Source organism: Pectinophora gossypiella, chromosome 19, assembly GCF_024362695.1.
Source record: "Pectinophora gossypiella chromosome 19, ilPecGoss1.1, whole genome shotgun sequence".
Classification (NCBI taxonomy): domain Eukaryota; kingdom Metazoa; phylum Arthropoda; class Insecta; order Lepidoptera; family Gelechiidae; genus Pectinophora; species Pectinophora gossypiella.
Window position 1 is genome coordinate 3,739,662 of NC_065422.1, and position 16,339 is coordinate 3,756,000.

General features: G+C 38.3%; 2 protein-coding genes and 4 non-coding genes across 8 annotated transcripts in view; 1 reads left to right on the forward strand and 5 right to left on the reverse strand.

Annotated features, from left to right (window-relative positions):
• Positions 1-16,339, forward strand: part of LOC126375497 (gastric triacylglycerol lipase-like) — a 294,161-nt gene that overhangs the window by 232,152 nt on the left and 45,670 nt on the right. The gene's annotated exons all lie outside the window — the stretch shown is intronic.
• Positions 1-16,339, reverse strand: part of LOC126375491 (transcription factor SOX-5) — a 414,266-nt gene that overhangs the window by 186,889 nt on the left and 211,038 nt on the right. The gene's annotated exons all lie outside the window — the stretch shown is intronic.
• Positions 6,253-6,324, reverse strand: Trnad-guc (transfer RNA aspartic acid (anticodon GUC)). Its single transcript has one exon. It is a non-coding gene; the product is annotated as a tRNA-Asp (tRNA).
• On the reverse strand, positions 6,432-6,503 carry Trnad-guc (transfer RNA aspartic acid (anticodon GUC)). The gene has a single exon. It is a non-coding gene; the product is annotated as a tRNA-Asp (tRNA).
• Trnad-guc (transfer RNA aspartic acid (anticodon GUC)) lies at positions 6,611-6,682 on the reverse strand. Its single transcript has one exon. It is a non-coding gene; the product is annotated as a tRNA-Asp (tRNA).
• Trnad-guc (transfer RNA aspartic acid (anticodon GUC)) lies at positions 6,788-6,859 on the reverse strand. Its single transcript has one exon. It is a non-coding gene; the product is annotated as a tRNA-Asp (tRNA).

Genomic DNA, 16,339 nt, shown 5'->3' on the forward strand with positions numbered 1-16,339 from the left:
AATGGAGCGACAGCAAAAAAAGTGCATTTTTATTTCTTAACGTTATTTTATACCTAGAAGAACAAAAACCCGCAAAAAAAATAATTTATTAATACATATATTACTTATAGATAAACTCACTCAGCATAATAATATAAGCTCAATCTTCTTATCGTGTGGGTTGTGAGGTGACGTACCAACCTCATCAACCCTGGTGTCAGGGTTACTATTGAGCCGCCAAAGGCCCCTGACATGACTCATGTAACGACTACTTACTTACATCAGTAAGTAGTAACCGGGACCAACGGCTTAACGTACCTTCCGAAGCACGGATCATCTTACTTTCGGACAATCAGGTGATCAGCCTGTAATGTCCTAACCAAACTAGGGATCACAAAGTGATTTTTGTGATATGTCCCCACCGGGATTCGAACCCGGGGCCTCCGGATCGTGAGTCCAACGCTCAACCACTGGACCACAGAGGCCGTTAAGCTCAATTGTACATCACAATTGGTTTAGTCAGAGGTACATATAGGTACTTCGCCAAGTGAACTAAGTACCCACACTTCACCGAGCTTTCTTAGACCAACGTGATAGGTGATGAGCCGTATCGCCGTCTATAATGGTCGAACCAATAATTAATACACATACATACATAAACTCACGCCTTTATCCCACCAGGGTAAGCAGAGACTATAGAATTCCATTTGCTTCGATCCTGACACACTTCTCTTGCTTCCTTTAAATTCATCAATCGCTTCATACCCGCACGCCGGTTTAGAGTAGATCGTACTAAACCTTTTCTAAGGACATCTCCAATATGGTCAATGTACGTCCTTCTAGGTCTTCCCCTGCCATTCCCAACTGGAATGCAATAACTGCAATGATTGATCTTGCTCCAGCTGTGTAAACTTCTTTAGCGCGTTTCATAATTCTTCATAATTCTCCATAATTCTTCATGATTCTTCATAATTCTTCACAATTCTTCATAATTCTTCATAATTATTTATAATTCTTAACTTATTATTCTTGCGTTCTTCATAATGTATTAATACATTCATACATAAACTCACGCCCGTAACCCCTAATGGGGTGGGCAGAGCCACAAGTAATAAAAGACAACTTCCAGCCACTGTTGATATAATGTCGTAAGCTGGACATGATGAACCTTATGGTGATAAGGGATCAGCCTATCGCCCATAACGTTAGTCCATCGTGTTAGAGGACACAATCCCTCTGTCGGTTTTACGACATGCCCGGGAAGAGAAGCATCTGAACGTGTTCTATGTTTTTTATTTGCCCCCAGAACTGCATAGAAGCAATAATTTATTAATGATAATAATAATGTTTGTTTTGCTGTCTGTACGTAACAGTACAACTTTGCCAGCTCGTCGAGGGGGCGAAATTAAGAGACAGTTTGTGTCGCCCTATAGGAATGCGATGTTAGTATGTAATTATTTGATACGACAGTGTTTATACTTATGGCTGTACAAAGGTCGTATTGAAACAACATCTTATTAGGTACCTACGTATTTATTTATTTCTTTCTTTACCACGAGGCATGGGAGGAGCTCGCGAATGATCGAGACCTGTGGAAGAAGCGTGTGCTAGAGGGACTCGACACTCATGACCACACCTGGTTTGACACACTGGCAAGCAGGAGAAGGAATCGCCATCAAACCGACAACAATCCACCAGTCGGAGACTTCCCCTGCACAGTGTGTGGTAGAGTTTGCCGCTCTAGGATTGGCTTGCACAGCCATGAAAGAAAGTGCATTTCTTCGAGGCAATGACGTCACAAATCGTCTGAAACAGACATATAAGGCCAATGATGATGATATTTTTTTACTTATTACAAACTACAAATGGAGAGCGCTGAGGGCTCTGACCCGGTACCAAATTTAAGACAACAGGCCTGAGGATACTCAGTTGGGCAAGAACCTCGGCTCAGGGCGTCATCTGAGAGAAAGGATATTTGAAAGAATTAATCGACCCTAGTGGATCGATAGCGCTGAATGAGGGAAATCGTCGACCACGCATGCGGGGTCGGTATCGGGGTTCCGAAGTGTTTGGTGTCGCGAGCTAATTGGCCGCCTCTATGGCTAGAAGTAAGGGCACCGCAAAATTATACATTATGTGGGAGAGCGCTATCTAGGTGCCTATACAAATAATACTTTACAATAACTTAAAACTAAATATTTTTTATAAACTCTGAACATTTTTCATTTTTTTGGTAACATATTATGTACCTTCCACGGAATAGAAGAAAGAAGATGAAAAGGCTGTAACGCGCATTTTGTATACGAACCGCCGTCGCCGATTCAACCCCACTCTCTTTTACTACGACTCCAGCAAACAGATAACTATGATAGCTATGCTGCTTCTCAAATTCCATAGCCACTTTACCGGCAATGTATATTTTATGTGATAGGCTGCAATTTTATCATTACTATTCGTAAGGTACTGCATACAAAAGTACTTTTTTTGTTAAATAGCCGATCATACTAAGGTTTTTAGCTATCCTGTGATTAAGAGCGATCTCCTTGCATGATAGTCGATACTTGTTTTTTTGCCCTGCAGGTTATACCTAATGCACAAGACGACCTTTTAATATACTATCGCAGAACTCCGTGCGTCGTAAAGTTTGCGGACGAGTGGAGTGCAAAGTTGAAGTATGAACTATTTGCGTGGTAGGCACCTACATACTTATCCCGATCATAGATTTGATAAAAAAAGGGATATAAATGCAAGTAACTCAGTTGGTGTAAGTCTATACTTACCTAGTTTGGTTAGGAAATTGCACGCTGCTCACCCGCTTGTCCGAAAGTAAGATGAACCGTTCTTCGGAGGGTAGGTACGTTAAACAATCGGTCTTGGCTACAGTAAGTACGTAGTCAGATGTACATCCATCGCAAGATGAACTAAGCACCCACAGCTCACCGAGCTTTCTGTAAGACGTGGTCTGTTAGGTGAGCTGCATCGCCGTCTATAATGTTCCTGCCAACTGTGTTACTCGTAATGAAAACTGCACTTAATATAGATACCTACCTAAATTAATAGTGCAAGTTCGGTAACAGGGTTTTTCATAGATATATAGATAAAAAACTTTATTGAGCACAATGGACGCAAGATACAGAAATAAGGATAACAGGTACAAAACAGCACAAACTGCGGCCTTGTTGCTCATGCAGCAATTTCTTCCAAGCAACCTTTGGGTACCGGAAAATCTAAAATGTGTAGGTAAATTTATGTTCAGCGTTAAGAAAGGACAGAGATTATTGACCGTATGGGTGCAAATTGATTTACATTTTTGTTCTAATAAACTACTTAAGTACTTATATTTAAAATAAATCTCGTATTTCTCCAACAAATATCAATAAACGAGTACCCCTACCAACAAAAGTCTCCCGCTATTTCCTCAACACTCCATACAAGTTGAACACAATGTGTGTGGCGCACTGTATCCCGCAAACTTTTATTGTTGGGTTATTCTAAACTCGGCGCGTCGCGTGACATTTGCGATCGCCCGGAACACTTTTGTTTCATTCATAAACTCGACACGTTTTGTCTTTATGTATGTACTGTGTAGTACACGGTTGATTTTGAGATGCTTTTTTTGGGTTTGCTCCACCAACCCGCAGTGTAGTATGCTCCATACCTCCAGTTCATCCCTCTCAGTACCTATGCTTTACTGTGTTACTTACGCCAATAAGAAATCAATTGTGCTTCTGATGATTCGTGTGAGATTCTGTCAACTCCAATAGGAATCTCTAGATTGAATTGTAGCATACAGTTACAAATAGGGCTAAAATGCGCAACGAGATAAAATGTTGTCACGGTCATTTTATCGATTTTGATGAATTAATTATGTCGTTCTGTCGATTAGTGCTAATAAGTAAACTCAAGTAAGTCATGTCGTTCTGTCAAAATACTAATAAAATCACGTCGCATGTATGTTAGGGGAAAAAACAAACTTATAGATTTCGACAAAATTTATTGCATCGATCGATAATTTTATGACGCTGCGCGTGTTAGTCCTGATAGACGCACTTTCAAAACTAAAACATTATTGGCATTGTATTCGAAATGCAATCTTAATCTGCATTTCCATCATAATCTGAGATAATATTTATTAATAACAATACATTGAGCGGTTGCCAATGATAGGATGGTGCTGCCAGACTTGGGCCAACTAATAATAACATTAAATATACCTACCACATGAATGACACAAGATTTGCTGGCAATACTTACCTTTAATTACGATACGAATTTAATTTGACTACGTAGGTACTAAGACTGACCCAACTAATAATTGTAGTTGTAATTTTAGTGATGAAAGGTGTATGAGTTAGTTTATTAATGGTTGTAATGTATCATAAATACAAACGTAAGTTCACGCCCGTCCTGTCTAATAGGGTGGGCTGAACAATTAGTAATTAGGAGACAACTTTTGATACATAATGTCACATCACGTAACAGCATGATGCCTGTATCCTCGAAGGAGTCGGCAGAGGTGCATAGTATACAGGGTGTTAGTGACATCGTAACGAATACTGAGGGCCATGATTCAGACCATGATTCTGAGTTAATATCAAGTGGAATCTTTCGTCGCAAAATTCATATTTTTTTTTAGTTTTTTTATTTATTTTAAATTCTATACTTTTGGGACGGCAAAATTCACTTGATATTAACTCAGAATAATGAGTTGTATATCCCTCTCAGTATTCGTTACCATGTCACTTACACCCCGTACAAGTACATACAGATAGCCATATAAGTAGGTATGGGTGTTAGCGACACCGTAACTGAGGGGGATGATTCAGACCATGATTCTGAGTTGATATCAAGTGAAATTTCCTGTCGGGAAATTCGTGAAAATTGTAGTGTTTTTTTTAAATTATTTTCAGTTTCATACTTTTGCGACGGAAAATTCTACTTGATATCAACTCAAAATTATAGTCTGAATCATCCCTTAAAGTTTTCGTTACGATGTCACTAACACCCTGTTTACTTACCTCGTATATATATATACATATATATATACGAGGTAGATATATATATATATATATATATAAATCGTCGAGAAGTGTATATGCTCCCCATTTGTCCGGCCAAGTAGTTAATGCCATCTGCGGCAAATCTACAATAAGTCACGTCAAAAAAAAGAGATTGTAGATTTGCCGCAGATGGCATTAACTACTTGGCCGGACAAATGGGGAGCATATACACTTCTCGACGATTCACACTTATTAGTGGGCGATCATTTTTTGTAGAGTTCCATTTTCTAGTTTCCTAAGTCAAAGATAAAGTATGAAATTCTGCTTACTAAATAAAGACAGATCTAAAGGTGACTAAAAAGTTTTCTATTTGACTTATTTATGAATTTTATTAAAGAAAAATACGATATTTTTACACTTTTTCTATGACGTCACAGGTCGCTTTTTCGCGTTTTTTTACGTTTGGTAAAAAGTAATTGATTCGACAAGTTGGAAAATACGCTATTAACGATGATGATGTCAGTTTTTAAAAGAAAAAAGATCACTTGGTCTTTGAGAAGGAGCTGAATGTCGCGATATTGTAGTGTAGTCGCTCCTTGTCGAGCAAGGGAGCTTTATTTATGAAGTCTAAATGCAACTAAGTACAGCACAGTGGGTGCATAGATTAAATAACACTTGCTGAGCAAATTATGATAATTTACTGCCAATTAGACGGTAGTATACCACTAGAGCGACGTCTATGGTCTGTTAATAGCCTTATTTTAGACACAGTTCATCATTTTTATTGTTTATGGCTTATCTGGAGCAGTTTTTGATGTTCCGGCCGAAGATATATTTATATTATGGGTATGGCTGCTTATTTAGTGGTCATTGCCCGTGACAGCGTGTGTTGTTTTGTCATTTGTGACTTTTGCAAGATGTTTTGTGTGCATACATAGCCTATAGTACTATACATCAATGCCTAGTCAATAAATAGTACACCAATGTGTATAGTACAGTCATGAGCAATATAATGTACCCACTTAAGGACTCTGTCGCACTAACATATTTGACATTTAGTGAGATTTACAGTTCAGTTTGTCAAAAAAGTTAATGTGACATGGTACCAAAGTGTGTTATACATATTAATGCTCGTGACCGTACACTTTTACAACACCCACACACACTACACACACACATTTTTATTTGTACAGTACAATACATAATGGCTTTGAAAATAGTGATTTATTCAAAGATTAAAAAAGTTATAGTTCAAAAGAAATCTCAAAAAAATCTCTCCGGCGGGGAATCGAACCCCGGTCTCCCGCGTGACAGGCGGGGATACTGACCACTATACTACCGAAGATTGTGTTTACATTGTCGTAATACAGCATTACGATAGCCAATGAGCACGATAAAGTACACTCAAAAAAAGATAACAATCGCGTGTTCAAAATAAAAAGTCAAAAAAATCTCTCCGGCGGGGAATCGAACCCCGGTCTCCCGCGTGACAGGCGGGGATACTGACCACTATACTACCGAAGATTGTGTTTACATTGTCGTAATACAGCATTACGATAGCCAATGAGCACGATAAAGTACACTCAAAAAAAGATAACAATCGCGTGTTCAAAATAAAAAGTCAAAAAAATCTCTCCGGCGGGGAATCGAACCCCGGTCTCCCGCGTGACAGGCGGGGATACTGACCACTATACTACCGAAGATTGTGTTTACATTGTCGTAATACAGCATTACAATAGCCACCAAATACGATAAAGTATACTCAAAAAAATAACAATTGCGTGTTCAAAAGCAAAACTCAAAAAATCCTCTCCGGCGGGGAATCGAACCCCGGTCTCCCGCGTGACAGGCGGGGATACTGACCACTATACTACCGAAGATTGTGATTGCACATTTGAAATACAACATTACAATATGACCAACAATGGCGATAAGGTAAAATTATGACGATAACATTCTTTCTTATCATTCAAGGTTATTTTTGATTCAATATTTGACCAGCTTGTTTATAAGGAAATCATATTAATGTACTTAATACCTACTATTTCTTGTTTCAATTTACAAATTATCTTACTATAACGGCCTGGGGTATGTTTAATAAAACTTACAATTGTAAATTACAATGACAATTTGATGTACATTGCGGAGTTTGTGATCACAAATATTTTGCAGTTTCATATTAGCTACGTAATGAACATCAAATTGTCGTTGTAATTTACAATTGTAAGTTTTATTAAACAGGCCCCTGATAGTGAACACTTGACTATCATAGTGTGGTCGCAGGTTTGAATCCCAGCACCGAAGGCCCCTGACATGGCTCAGTCTTAAGACATGAAAATGGCAAACATAATAATAATTGAATATCGTTTTAAAAGTCAAAGCGTCACATATTAATTCAGGTATTAAAATCAAAAAGCTTACGTATAAGCCAACAATACGCCATCTGGCTTGTCCTCAAAGCCGTTTCCAATGAAGTCCTCATTTAATTAATAATTCTCAAGCCGACAATAAGATCTGGCTTGACATGGGCATCCGTTTTATGTCTGACTTATGACCAGAGAAGTCAATTGTCTGGTCTAAATCTGTACTGGAGTAAGGACCGTTAGGTCTGCGGTAGCGTGTGAGAGAAGCGAACAAGATAAGCTCAAGACATACACACACACACACACACACGAATATCTTTTATTTTATTTAGTTTTTATTTGGTTTAGTTTTTTATTAAACATAATATTTTACTTTTCCCCGTATCCCCGTGGCTGTATCCACACTATTAGGGATTTCGGACGTGAGTTTATGTATGTATGTTTAATAGTAGTTTGAAGGTTTTCGTTTCGACGTGACGTTAAGTTGGGACAGATGGAAACCGCTGAGGTTACGTAGTAACTGTTACCTAATCTGTGGCTAAATACACGCATAAGACCACGCTTATTTCCCGTTGGGGTAGGCAAAGGCCACGGGCCATCGTGAGGAATTCCACATTCCCGAGAAATGCATCTTCGGAGGTATGTGACTTAACCTGTATTGGGCTGGTTTTCCCTTCGCGGGTTGGAAGGTCAAATAGGCAGTCGCATCTGTAAAACATCGGACTTGTCAAATCTTCAGGTTAGGTAAGCTCACCCTGTGAAAAACGGGATAGAGCTAGGGGGATAATGAAAGACCAAGTAATTCCACTTACTACAATCACGACATTGATTACAATGACACTACGAAAATATTTATGAGAAAACTACACAAAAAAAATAGTCTACTTGTAGCTTCGCTTTGACTGTGTAGCTAATACTGAACTGAGAGCTAAAACAAAGCTTAGTTCAAGGCAGGACAGGCCTCTTTATTGAGCTGAACACCGTGTCTCTACACTGTCGTTTTTCTTTCATGTCAAAATGTCAGTACAAACATTTTAATGCTTGCTTACCATGCCCACATTGTGTTTAGTGTTAGTTTAATTTGTGCAGATGCGTCCCTGTTGCCCGTATGTTTGTCATGTTTAGTTTTTTTTAGGTTTTTTTTTTAAAGAACGTCTAGGGCCCTCTGCTGAGGAAATATAGTCAGAATCGATAAAATGATCGTGAAAAAATTTTGTCACGGTGCGCACGTTAGCCCTGTGCCGAGATTTTTCTTGCAGTTTCTTTTCCCCGGCTATACAGATTGTGAGAAGCTGCAGTAGTTTTAGGCGGATGAGACGTTCGTTATCTAAAAAAATGACGATTCAAAGTGTAACTATGTTATGTTTGTTACCTACTGAATAAAGATATTTTTGAATTTGAACTTAAACTTTTCGAATTTCAGAGAATAACAGTTTTTACCACAACTGTACAATAACATCAAAACTCGCTCGACGTAGAGGGAAAAAAGGGCAACCCGCCGTAAAGAGACTCCATAGCGAGGGTCGCCGTTCGGAGAGTCGCTGTCAACGCTACAATTCATCTAAACAAAGTCCGTTCCAGTTGTAGTTTGTAGCACAGATCGGACTAGAAAATCCTATTGAAACAAGAATCTGTGTGATAGTAGGTAAGTTACACCTACTGTTACAAAAAAAAAAACTTTTTACCGTTGAAGAGCAAACCTCTTGGCTCCAGACTTGCCCGAAGGCATCGACGAGGCTTAATATGGAGCGAGCTCGCCCAGAAGCTTATGTAAAGCCCTTTTACCATCATGTAAACTCTAGCATTTACAGAACATTTCGCTTCATTGTGCGTGCACGCACGTCCGCGTGTATTACTGGACCGGCTTCTAGGAAGCACGGCTGAGACAATGCTGGCTTGTACGACGGATGGACCGACAGACTAACGACGGTGTTTTGTTTTGACAGTCCACTTGTCCCTTAGTGCCTCGCAAGTTGACTGTACGTTGTTAAGGGGAAGTGTGTTATTATTTCTATTTTTATTTTGCTACAATAATACCTAATGAGGAGCTCGGTGGCGTAGCGGTAAACGCGCTCGGTCTGCGATTGTTGAAGTTAAGCAACTTTCGCAAAGGCCGGTCATAGGATGGGTGACCACAAAAAAAAAGTTTTCATCTCGAGCTCTTCCGTGCTTCGGAAGGCACGTTAAGCCGTTGGTCCCGGCTGCATTAGCAGTCGTTAATAACCACCAATCCGCACTGGGCCCGCGTGGTGGTTTAAGGCCCGATCTCCCTATCCATCCATAGGGAAGGCCCGTGACCCAGCAGTGGGAACGTTAATGGGCTGATGATGATGATGATACCTAATGAGCCGTGGTAGCCCAGTTTGCCTTGCCTCTCATTTTGTGGACGCAGGTTCGAATCCAGCACAAGACTAAACCTATGATTGTCGAATTTGTTTTCGATTTCATGTTTGGATCATAAGTAAATGATTATTATGTACGTACACACACAAACACACAGATATTCGTACAACAAAAACAATAATTCAATAAATTATTGAGTCAGATACCTACCTAATTACGAGTCGATTTTGTTAGTAACAATAAAATCCTAGACCATTTTGCAATTACAATTAAAAATCAAATATCAATAATTAAAACTAAAATAAAAATATTTCGTTTACATTCAAAAGTTGTCTGGGAGAGGTTGCTGCATTATAAATAAAACCGTCTTATGAGCTATTTGATTGACCTACTCATTGTTATATTCAGATTGCCTAGCATTAAAATTATCCATATTTTCAGTCCACCCGGGAAGCGAACTAAGCGTGAAGATAGGCCAAGACACCCCGCAGTTGTCACCTGGCTCGTTCTATGCGCCGGCGCACCGGTCCGAGCGCGTTTCCGCTTATTATTCCGAAACGTCATCGACGCTTTGTTTGAAGTCGCTGTAATGCCCACGAGTTGAATTGGTGTCGGAAATGGATACTAATGGGTAAATTGGAAACTGTAACCTACATAAGCTCACGCCTATGTCCCACCGGGGTAAACAGAGACTATGGAATTCTTCGATCTTGATTCATCAATCGTTTCATACACGCACGCCGGTTCAGAGTAGATCGTACTGAACCTTTTCTAAGGACATCTCCAATTTGGTCAATGCAAGTCCTTTTAGGTCTTCCTCTGCCAGCCCTACCACCTACCTTCGCTTTATATACTTCTTTCTTTTGTTTATATTGAGTATTTATTGATATATGTAAGTATATTGTATATATTTTATTAACTTTAGTTTACTTTTACTTCCTTCTTGTCCCACTAACCCGCGCCCAAGTCCAGTAAGTGATTGTTTTTTGGATGCAATTTCTCTAGAGCAAGAAGGCTGCGCAATTGTACTGTATCTATACAGGATGTTAGTGACATCGTAACGGATACTAAGGGGGATGATTCAGGCCATGATTCTGAGTTAATATCGAATGAAATTAGCCATCGCAATTTTCATGTTTTTTTTTTAAATTATATTTAATTGTATACTTTTGCGATAGAACATTCCACTTGATACTGTAGATATGGGTGTTAGTGACACTATAACGACTACTGAGGGAGGTCAGACCATGATTGTGAGTTGATATCAAGTGGAATTTCCTATCAGAAAATTCGTGAAAATTTTAGTGTTTTTTAAATTATTTTCAGTTTTATACTTTTGCGACGGACAATTCCACTTGATATCAACTAAGAATTATGGTCTGCATCATCCCTCAAAGTTTTCGTTACGATATCACTAACATCTTGTATATTACGTCTGCTTGTTAAAATTAAGTTCTGCGCAATAAAGTGTGTTTGATTTGACCAATACTCCGTACGCCCACTACGGTATTATCGAACGCGCACGCATGGCTGTTATGAATTATTGTGATCTATTCTGAGACGTGCTCTCTTAAGAATGGACTGCGCTGGCGACGGATGTACGCTCGCTTCTATTGACATTGTATGGCGAAAACTATTATTTATAGCTATAGCTTAGATGTACTTAACTACTTTCAATACAAAAGAGTTAATTAAACTTTTACTTATGAAACTTTTGTTCTATCTACTTTGACGGTTTTGGACTATTCTGACAATAGCTTATATAAAATATTATGTTCCATGCGCAACCACAGTCGTGCCAACAAAAAAGCTATGCAATTTTTAAACGCTACCTACCTTATAATATACGTAGTATTCAATAGCAGTAGCTTCTTCTTTCGTGTGGGTTGTGAGGTGGATTACCAACCCCATTAACCCTGGTGTCAGGGTTATTATTGAGCCGCCATAGGCCCCTGACATCACATGACATGATGGCTCATGTAACGTACTTACATTAGTAAGTAGTAACCGGAACTAACGGCTTAACTTGCCTTCCAAAGCACGGATCTTCTTTTGGACAATCAGGTGACCATCGTGTAATGTCCTGACCAAACTAGGGATCGCAAAGTTATTTTTGTGATTTGTCCCCACCAGGATTCGAACCCGGGACCTCCGGATCGTGAGCACAACGCTGAATACCTGGACCACGGAGGCCGTGGAGCAGTAGCTTATCAACTAACTTCTTTTTCATCACAAAAAAGAGCGATTTTTATGATTTTTTTTCTTATCCATATGTATTTTTTTATTCGAAATCTTATCAAGATATTTCTGATGTTACTTAAAATCAAAATAAACAGGTACAAAATAAACAGCTCAAAAGAAAACCCTGATTAAAATCGAACTTGTCTCTAGCAAATATGATAGTGTGAAACATTGTTTTAAGTTTACGCGGTAAACCGATATCGAATAGATAAACAAGCGGCAAAGAAAGAGCGTAGACATATGCCTGCTCGTAGAAAATTATGGATCTACCTACTCCACTCCAATCTCATCAGTCATCCCGTGATCATGGCACTTGCAACAGAGTCGAAATATCGGGAGTCTCATATTTCCCTGATTTAAACGCGGTAAGAACCCGTTATTATGTGTTTTAATTAGTGTGAAATATGTCACATTATGTCAATCCGATAGGTATCCGACATATTTCATATTTTATTGTTACAACTTTCAAATAGCCAATTCCAAGCTTCGGCCAAGCAGTGAGTATTATCTGAAGATCTACAATAAATGACGTCAAAAAAGAACGACGACATACTATTTTAAACAAAACTTCCTCAAATCATTTTTAATATTGCAAGATTACTGCACTCATTTCTTTTGTGTTTACAATATAAATATGAAAAAAAAAACGATAACCTGACACCTGATAGTAAATGGGGTTTTCTCAACGGAATGCAGTATTTTTAGGCGGATGAGACGTTCGTTATGTAAAAATTGACGATTCAAAGTGTAACTATGTTACCTACTGAATAAAGATATTTTTGAATTTGAATTTGGATCGGACCTGAGATGCGTGTGTGAGCTGCTGCGTTATGGCTCACCTGATATCTTGCCCCGCGTGCCCTGATACCTGTACGCGAGAGGAGCTGGAGCAGCAGCCTGTACATGGACTGGAACTGGTTCTGTTCTCTTTAAATACATGTACGACTGGTGTATTGTTTGGAGTATCGGGGAGGGGCACACGGTACGCATAGTTAAGAGCGATGTACTGCCGTGTCTACCGGGTGAGCTGCAATGTTTTACTATGCACAACATTATTTTTATTCTATTATATTCTATACTTTAATTGTTCTGGATGTGTATAATGTTTTTGAACGTTGTATAAATTGACTTATGCCAGGAAACCTAGCATCGAAACAAACCATTCCTGGTTTAGCGATGCTATGCGTCAAAACTGTATACTGAATGTTTAATTAAGTAAGTAAAAAAAAACTGATGAATGCCACCGAAAATGCTGTCCAGGTGGCAAAATACTGGGCTGAAAAAATTTTAACGCCATCGAAATGACAAGAAGAAAAATATAAATCATCACGGGATTAACTGCAATCCATTCCACTGAAAGATCCATTCGTCATGCGAAAACATACATACTTTTTGTCGTCGTTTCCACTTCGCTTTTAAACAAAAAGCCGCGTTAATCGAATATTTCAAGCAACAATAATATTTTTTCAGTCGCAACAGCGGATGTTTTGGCGTGAAATGTCCACAGTATCCGGTAGTGTTGGAAGCGTATCGATAGTTTTCTGTCGATACTTTTAACTGATCATTCTTCTTCTTATCGTTTGGGTTGTGAGGTGGAATACCAGCCTCATCAACCCTTATGTCAGGGTTATTGAGCCGCCAAAGGCCCCTGATATGGCTCATGTAACGATTACCAACCGGCACCAACGGCTTAACATGCCTTCCGAAGCACGGAACATCTTATTTGCCTGTGTTACGTGTGTTAGTGAAAACTGCGCATAACCTCCTAACATCGAGATTAATAGACACATTAGTTTAAAAATGGGATTTGGATTTATAAGAACTTTCAGTGGTACGACTTTAAGATAAAGTAATAACTCATTGCAAGCCCAGTACCGTGGATTGAATTCTAGTAGGTACCTAACACTGTCAGTAGTACTAAGTAATTTCTATTCTTACCACAGCCTACGAGCACATTTTTTTCCGATATTTAGGTATCAATTTTAGCATTTTATCGATACATTTTTCCCTCACTAGTTTCCGCCGCGTTACAACTCTTGCGCACAATCGCCGCGTCCGGCGCGCGGCATCGCAATTTAAGGACATCACTAATTAGTATTGTAAGGATTCATTTAGATTTTCCTCGCTTTGCTGCGTTGGGATTAGAATGGCAGGATGTTGTGTGTAGTGTGTAGATATTAATTGTGAGATTATTTTAGTCGTAGAATTAACTCTTTAGGCAACAACACATATAAACATAAAGCTGAACAGAAACACAGACACATCAACACAACACAAAACACACACAGAAACACAAAAAAAGAAAGGCATACTTACAATACAAGAAATAAAAATAAAATTGTTGAATTGTAAATTAAATTCATCTTTTTTGGGGTTATTTTACAATAAAATACCAGATAATATTTTAAATTTGTTAGAAAATAAGTTTAAAGCTCATGTGAAGCTTACTTTATGTAAAAAAGCTTATTATAAGATTAATGACTACCTAAATGATAAAAATGTCTGGTATTGAGCGTGTTCCTCTAGTTATTAAGTAACTTATAATGTATATGCTCATTGGTTTTTAAAAGATGTGTTGCTGTTGCAGTTTCTTGTCATTTCTTCTCCTCAGCCATAACACCTTGCGAAATGACGTAAATTCAAAAATGTTACATTGACCTTCAACAAGTTTATCCATAATAATTACGTTGAATAAATGATTCTGATTTCTGATTTCTGAAAAGTTAACAGATATCTCGGTGAAGTGTGGGTACTTAGTTCATCTTGCGATGGATGTACCTTATACTACCCCAATTGGGATATAGTTATGGGCTTATGTTATGGTAATATATGTTGAAGGTTTTAGGCGTTAGCAGCTATAGCGTTTGGATTGTAATCGAACAAGAAACATCTATAGACAAAATAAATCTTACAAAATTTCACGCCCTTGTTTCCTAATGGGATGGGCAAAGCCACAAGTAATCAGTGATATCTTTCCTAAAATTTTGATACGAAGTCTTAAGATGGAATTTAAATTCAAATTCAAAAATATCTTTATTCAGTAGGTAATATAGTTACACTTTGAATCGTCAATTGGGGTACTCAACTCTTGGAAGAATATAATGCTTATCATGTTAGTAAGGATACAAATATACTTAGTTAAAAAAATAAAATATACCGCGAATATTCGCGGGTGCGTTTAAAAAACAGTTAAGGAGATAAACTCCCTTAAGCCAAGGAACATAAGCAGCTAAATAAAATTTTAAATATTTTTTTATAAATTCAAGATGACATAGACAAACTGTTCAGTGTTCCCAACTTGTTGAATGCTGACGTCACAAGCCCGCAACAAGACAAATGTTTGCGCGACCACCCCTATTATTAGGGTGCTATTGTTAGTAGGGTTGGCACTTCTGGCGATAAAACATTTTTGGAAAGAAAATTCCTGGCACGCTTTATTAAATTCCTTAATATGAGTCCACTTTGGTCACAATAACCGTTTGTCACATTTTTTCGAAGTGTCCGTTCGTCACAAACGTAATTAATTACTTTTTTAAATATCTTTTGTCACGGTTAACTAACTAAAGTATAGCCAGGACTAAAATTTCTGTAGTGTGTACCTCCACACCCATGTAATATACGTATCTATGTTATATGTTATTATCCATACACAGACAATAAACGACCGTCTTAGAAGACACACGTCTCTTATTTAACTCCACAACTCCGGCGTCCCACAGTGCATTTCTTTAAAAAAAGAATTTCGTGACTCTTCAAAATATATTTTTTTGGAATCGTGACAGAAGTTTACAGCTTGTAGGTATATAAAATAAAATTGGTCCAAATTTTGTGTGACGAACGGATTATGTGACCAAAGTTGACCAACTTTGAAAACTATTTTAGTACCTATCATAGAGTAGCCACAGCCAAAATCTGTAATACTTACCTACCTCGTACGGTTCGAATCCCGGTTTGGGCTCTGAACAACAGAACTTTGTAACTTTGGATTAATTCATGTTTGGATCATTGATACTTATTATTGATATTATCTAGTTTCCAAGATTTGTGCTCGGTTAATGGCAATAAATTCGTCCCCTATTACATGACACTTAAGCATATCTGGCGAGGAGTGGGTGCGTATACTATAGGTACATCTCTGCCTACCCCTTTGCGGATACAGGCGTGTAATAATGTTGGTATATAATGTTGTTGTATTTTAGCCATTGCCAACCCTAACAATCGAACACAAGGGGTATCAACAAGGCATTCACTTGTTGCTCCCCTAACAATGAATTTATTTCAATTCCACACAAGGGCGTTAAACATGACAGGAATATATCGTTTACCTTCTCTGACTTCTGCTGAAAGTCGGCTTACCTGAAAAATAAATTAAAAAATGTTATAAATCTTCTTGGGCATTAAACTGCATAAAGC